The sequence below is a fragment of the Oryx dammah genome, unplaced genomic scaffold (assembly GCF_014754425.2).
Source record: "Oryx dammah isolate SB20612 unplaced genomic scaffold, SCBI_Odam_1.1 HiC_scaffold_25, whole genome shotgun sequence".
NCBI classification, from domain to species: Eukaryota; Metazoa; Chordata; class Mammalia; order Artiodactyla; family Bovidae; genus Oryx; species Oryx dammah.
This window is the reverse complement of record NW_024070209.1, coordinates 83,752,329-83,757,925: the sequence shown is the minus strand read 5'-3', so window position 1 is coordinate 83,757,925 and position 5,597 is coordinate 83,752,329. Positions and strand designations below refer to the sequence as shown.

General features: G+C 36.8%; 1 pseudogene; it reads left to right on the top strand.

The window, feature by feature from the left end:
- Positions 1 to 1,760: 1,760 nt before the first annotated feature.
- On the top strand, positions 1,761 to 3,117 carry LOC120851412 (annotated as a pseudogene).
- Positions 3,118 to 5,597: the final 2,480 nt, after the last annotated feature.

Below are 5,597 nucleotides of genomic sequence, written 5' to 3'. Positions count from 1 at the left end.
TGATTTCAGTAATACCTGGCACTAAATAGGCACTTTTCCCTTCTTTCCCTTTCATTCACTCACAGTGCCCTTAGGCCATCATATCTGTTCTCATACTGGCTGATCAAAGTGTTAGTAGGCTTGTCTCAGCAGTTGGAAAAAGGAAAAAAAAATAAAATAAATGAGAGTTTTCCACTGTTTTCATCTTTGGCAGAATCCATTTTAATAGCTTGTCTCATCAAATAATCATTACACTCAATAAGTTGTCTAACACACTACTGCAAGGCTAAATGACTGTCAACTGGCTCAGGCCAGCCTTGCCCACTGAGTAATAACAGACTGTGGCAGGATTTCTGTTTCATTAAATCAGAGAAATAACATTTCTAGTAAAATTATGCACTCATAAAATTGAGTTGGCCTAAAGAACAGAGTATTTTCTTCTAATATTTTGAGGACCACAAAATATATCCAAACGATAGAACAAATCAAAGATGGTTTACAAAATTAATTTGGCTAAGTGGTAAATTGACTACAGTTGGAAAAGATAGATCATATAAACCTAGTATGGGGGCACATTCAAGATGTACAGAAAATTCTACATTAACTTGAAATTTTATTTGAATAATTGGCCAGTGGCCTAACTTCTCTACATCTGTGTTTCCTCATTGGTAAAATGTCAATGTACAAGTTAGAGTTTATTTTGTGTATAAATATTTTTGAATTTTACATTTTCAATTTTATTGCAATTAAATGTAGTTATATTTATGTGCTAAAATTGGTTAACTGAACACAATCATTTTAAGGATGTTTCATTTAAAAAGATTTTGTTGATGACAAAACTTCAATTTCAACATATTAATTAAATCACATTTTTAAAGTAAAATACAACTAATTTAGATTGAATTTTGTACATTAAATGAGTTCTTCTCTAAAACTGGCATGTCTTGTATCAAAGAAGAGACATACTTTTCAACTTGTTATTTCTACTATAAATAATTCATATTTTAAATTATGGTAAACTGAAAATTACACCATTGCAGCAATCAGGGCCTCTTAATTTTATTCCTAAATTAGACTGGCTGTCTGGTCTTCAGGAAATTATTTTACTCCCTTTTGTCAAAGTTTCCTCATTTGTCTAATGAGCAAAAACATTTTACTCAATAATTTAAACAGTGAGTATTATTAATACTATGATACTTTTTCATATATGAACGTCACTGAAATCAGATGCCTCTTAAAGTTAAATGCATATTATAAATTTTGGAAGCACACTAATTTTTATTCATAGCAATACCAAACATAGTAGTTTATCCTTTAATTAATGGTCTCTTAGGTTTAATAAAATTTGATATTAACTGAATTAGTTATCTGGGACTTAAATATAGACCCATTTGAAATGAGTGGTGACATGAGTGTACTTTCTTCAAGGTATTTATATGTGATGCATTAGTGGGCAACGGAAAAACAAAAATATAAAATATTATAGAAGTCAAAGGATGTTTGAGAGTTCTGGTAATTCTTAGGACTAGAGTGCAGGGGGTGTGACAGGGAAGAACTGAAGATGAGGCTGAAGCATGGGTTGAAGTCAGATCCTGGAAATCCTTTAACACCACAGTCAGGAAGTTAGAGTCAATCTATCAGGTGTACTTCCTTTGCCTACAGTGATTGCTCACTGAATCTGAGCTATTAATCAAGCTAGATGCTCAAAATCCTGAGGAAGCATGATCTTTGCTTTTGTGCAACATTTTAACCAATCCTTAACTCCCGAAACTGCGGATGCCATGCCTAGGAAACACCTCCAGGAGATACCTGACCAGAGGAGCAATGTCATCACCAGTTTCACATGGGGATGGAATTCTAGCAAGACTTCTGAACTGCTTTCAGGCATGGGGGTCTCCATCCTGGAGAAGGAGGAGGTGGACAGTGAGAACATCCCTCAGGAAATGCTTTCAAACCTGGGCCACCCACAGAGTCCCCCATGAAAACGGCTGAAAAGCAAAGGGGATGACAAGGGCTTTGTGATTGTCTGCAGACCTATGTTAAACCGAGAGAACTTTCCAGGTGTTTCTTGGGACTCCTTCCAGACGAGCTGCTCTTAGGAATCTTTTCCTTTCTGTGCCTCCCTGAACTCCTGAAAATCTCCAGTGTTTGTAAGAGATGGTATCATCTAGCGTTTGATGGGTCTCTCTGGCAGACTGTAGACCTCGCGTGCAGAAACCTCCACCCAGATGTGGTTGGTTGGCTTTTGTCTCGAGGGGTGGTTGCCTTCCACTGTCATTTATGCCTTCCATGATCATTTATGGACCAACCGTTAGTTGAACATTTCAGCCCTTTTCGTCTACAGCACCTGGACCTGTCGAACTCTGTGATCAGTGTGTCTACGCTGCATGGCCTTCTGTCTCACTGCTCCAAGTTGCAGAATCTCAGCCTGGAAGGCCTCCAACTTTCAGATCCTATTGTTGATAATCTTGCTCAGAACACAAATTTACTGCGACTAAACCTTTCTGGATGTTCTGGATTCTCTGAATCCGCCCTGAAGACTTTGCTGAGCAGCTGTTCCAGATTGGATGAACTGAACCTCTCTTGGTGCTATGATTTCACTGAAAAGAATGTACAGGTGGCTGTTGTGCATGTGTCAGAGACCATCACCCAGCTGAATCTCAGTGGGTACCGAAAGAATCTGCAGAGATCAGATGTCTCTACCTTAGTTGGAAGATGTCCCAATCTTATCCACCTAGACTTAAGTGATAGTGTCATGCTGAAAATGACTGCTTTCCAGAATTTTACCAACTCAACCACCGCCAACACCTATCACTCAGTTGGTGCTATGACATAATACCTGAAACTTTACTTGAACTTGGAGAAATTCCCACATTAAAAACACTACAAGTCTTTGGCATAGTACCAGATGGTACCCTTCAATTGTTAAAGGAAGCCCTCTCTCATCTACAGATTAATTGCTCCCATTTCACCACCATCACCAGACTGACCACTGGGAACAAGAAGAACCAAGAGATTTGGGGCATCAAATGCTGACTGTCACTGGAGAAGCCCAGTTGTCTATGAAGCCTCTATTGCAAGATGGTGTCTTCTCTTTTCCTTGAACAGGGAAAGTAAGCAGGAAGCCCAACTGTGGAGAGCTCAGCTATTTTTATTCTTGGTTTTCTGTTGCCTTCCTTCTACAAGTATATTAGAGAACCATTTGAGACAGAAAACTATGAAGTGTTGCTTTTTAGAAATGACTATGAAAGCTTTTATCACTGCTATACCCTTAAGAGCCTAAGCTCTACGCTTGTTGAAATTTTAGGGAGAGTGAGCCTATAATTTCAAGATACCTTAAATAGCAAAATTTGAACCATGTCTTCTAAGTACCATTCTTCATAAATCTAATTAGAATTAAGCTTAAAAATCACCACCAGCAAATCATTTTCATAGCCTATATAGCAACTGAACATTCTTCTATTTATTTTTTCGGCACTGCTTTATTATAAGACATAGGTTGCAAAAAAATAATAAGCTATTTGTAGTGTAAGCTGAAAAGAATCAGAATCATAGAGTAGATCTGCAGCAATCTCTTCTGAGGATAGCAAGAAAAATAGACATTTCAAATGTGCCTTTAGATTCGCATTCAGGTTGATGGAATTGAATAGCCCCAGGTCATTCACCTTAAAACCTAAATAAAGAAACAAACAATTGGCCAACCAGAGGTGTAGAATTGGTATAGAATTTAAAGGCTCAAGAGACAGTTTTCTATGACAGTTAACCTGGGGTATCCTCTAATGCGCATTCATGAAGTCTCCTTTACGCACAGTGGGGAAGGTCCCTTGGAGGAGGAAATGGCAACCCACTCCAGTATTTGTGCCTAGAGAATCCCATGGACAGAGGAGCCCGGCGGGCTACCGTCCATGGGGTCACAAAAAATCGGACACAACTGAGCGACTAATACTAATACTTATCTCTATTAGCATATCTAGCAATTTTTTCTTGGAAATATTATGTTTATATACCTGCCCTCCTCAGTCTCTGAATGTCTTATGGACAACAACTGTGTCATTTATTTTTGTTTATCTAGTATATTGCCACAATTTCTGACACATAGTCTCATGTATGTAGCATGAACAGTTCCTGTTGGAGCATGTTTTAAAAAATGAATCCATGTTAGCAAAAAAATTAAGTATACATAAATGGTACAGGCATTGCCCACTCAGGATTTAAGGAGGTGGTGGTAGTGCAGCAGCCTCTTAAGGTTCTCACTTGTGTGTGGAGAAAAAACTGGAAGACAATAGAAGAGTTGAGATGTACTTCAGTCTTCTTGTCTGAAGTGTATGAATAATAACAAAGTTGTTTATAGGGAGATGAGAAAAGTACCTTGAAAGTATAAATATACACGAAGTATACTTCAGAAAAGTATCATCTTTGATATTTACATAACTCTTCTTGGCATAGAGTAGGCTCTTAATTTATATTTGATAAATGTATGAATGAGCAAACGAATGGCTGGTTGTTTTATGTTTTCTCAAGGAAATCTACTAATGTTTAATTTGAATCTTCTGGGTCTTTATGTAGATATTTCCTACTGTTTGAGTGCTGTGAATACTTTTTATTTTCTTGGATAATATTTGTGATATGCAGAGATGCTTAACAAAATTATCCCATCAAAAATAGCCACAGTAGAGGCCAAACTCATCTGGCAGCCAGTTAATTACCAGTTATTGAAGGAAGAAAGTGAAAATTTATGAAACAAAACACGTACATTTTTATGAAATACATTTAGAGTTTCCAATGTATGTACTCAAATTCAACGTGAATTGAGATGTGCAAGCCATACTCACATACTCTGTTCTAGGTGTCATTCAAGCACTGTACACACCAATATGGAAAAGCTTAGTCTCTTTCCTTATTGAAGATCACAGAGTTGTTGAAATAAAAGAAACAAAAAGAAATAACACATTTGGATGCAATATACCCTCATTTTTCAAAGTTCACTTTGTGTCACCTAATTTGCAAATCATCTGTCTCTAATCTTGATCTAAATGGTATACTCATTGCACACACTGCAAAACATTTTATTACAGAAATATAAGTAAAAGTAGTACATTATTTTCTTTCTGTACTTGTTTATTTATAAGGTATTTCTAAATGCTACCAAAGGATTTAGGAGGTAAGGATTGATAATTCTTTTGTAGAATATTCCATCATTGAACTCTAAAAGAAGAATTACAGTAACTTCCTTGCTTTTTATGTTTGAGCTTTAACTTTCACATCTGTAAAATGAGGTGAATAAGGGCCAATCTAGTTGCCTACATGCTTAATTATATATATATTAAAAATTTTTTTTTTCTTTTTACTTGGAGGTTAATTACTTTACAATATTGTATTGATTTTGCTGTACATCAACATGAATCCGCCACAGGTATACATGTGTTCCCCATCCTGAACCCCCCTCTCTCCTCCCTCCTCGTACCATCCCTCTGGGTCGTCCCAGTGTACCAGCCCCAAGCATCCAGTATCATGCATCAAACCTGAACTGGCAATTCATATACTTTCTTTAAAGAAAAAAAAAAAAAAACAGATTTAACTCTTATAAGTTTGAGAAATTCTTCCCCTAGATATTCCAC